Below are 898 nucleotides of genomic sequence, written 5' to 3'. Positions count from 1 at the left end.
TCCGGAGCGCACGAGCGCAGCTTGGTTCCCGACCATGGTTCAGCTGCTGGCGGGGGATCCCTGGCAGCTCCCCTGGCAGGGAAACGCACTCTCCCAGCTGACTGATGGGCGCGATCCAGCAGTTCCCCGTGAGCGGCCAGCGGCTGTGGGCCTGGCCCCTGAGCGGGAGCGTCTGGAGAGCATAGGCTTGCCCCTGGCAGTGGTGCACACTATTCGGTGCACCAGAGCACAATCTACTATGGCGTCTTACGCAGCAAAATGGTCAGTTTATCAGTGATGGTGCATGGAGAAGGACACAGCTCCCACCTCCTGCCCAGTGGCTCAGGTGCTGACCTTCCTTCAGATCCTGGTTGAAAGAAACCTGGCTCTGTCCACTGTAAAAGCGTATGCTGCCGCCATCTCATCATGCCATGAGGGATTTGGCGACAGAACCGTATTTGCACACCCACTGATAAAACGTTTTCTCAGAGGTGTGGGCAGAATGAGGCCTGAGATGCGCGCGATGGCGCCACAGTGGAACCTGCCTCTGGTTTTACGTGCGCTCAGCCAGCCTCCCTTTGAGCCCATAGCACACATCTCTCTCAAACACCTCTCCCTAAAGACAGCGCTTTTCCTAGCCATAACTTCGGCCAAGTGAGTGGGCAACCTGTGCGCTTTCTGTCTCACCGGCGTGCCTCCTAATCCGCGGGGACGGCAGCACGGCCGTTCTCAGACTGAAACCCGCGTATACGCCTAAAATAATCTCATCCTCCTACCTATCCAGGGTTATTTCCCTGGAGGGGTTCTTCCCTCCTCCTCACAGGGACGAGTCGGAGAGAAACCTCCACACCCTCTGCCCGGTGTGCGCTCTGTCCCACTATGTGGGGCGCACGGCAGTTGTCCAGCAGACACAACAGAT

The sequence above is a fragment of the Monopterus albus genome, unplaced genomic scaffold (genome assembly GCF_001952655.1).
Source record: "Monopterus albus unplaced genomic scaffold, M_albus_1.0 scaffold785.1, whole genome shotgun sequence".
Lineage (NCBI taxonomy): Eukaryota > Metazoa > Chordata > Actinopteri > Synbranchiformes > Synbranchidae > Monopterus > Monopterus albus.
This window is presented reverse-complemented; position numbering follows the sequence as displayed.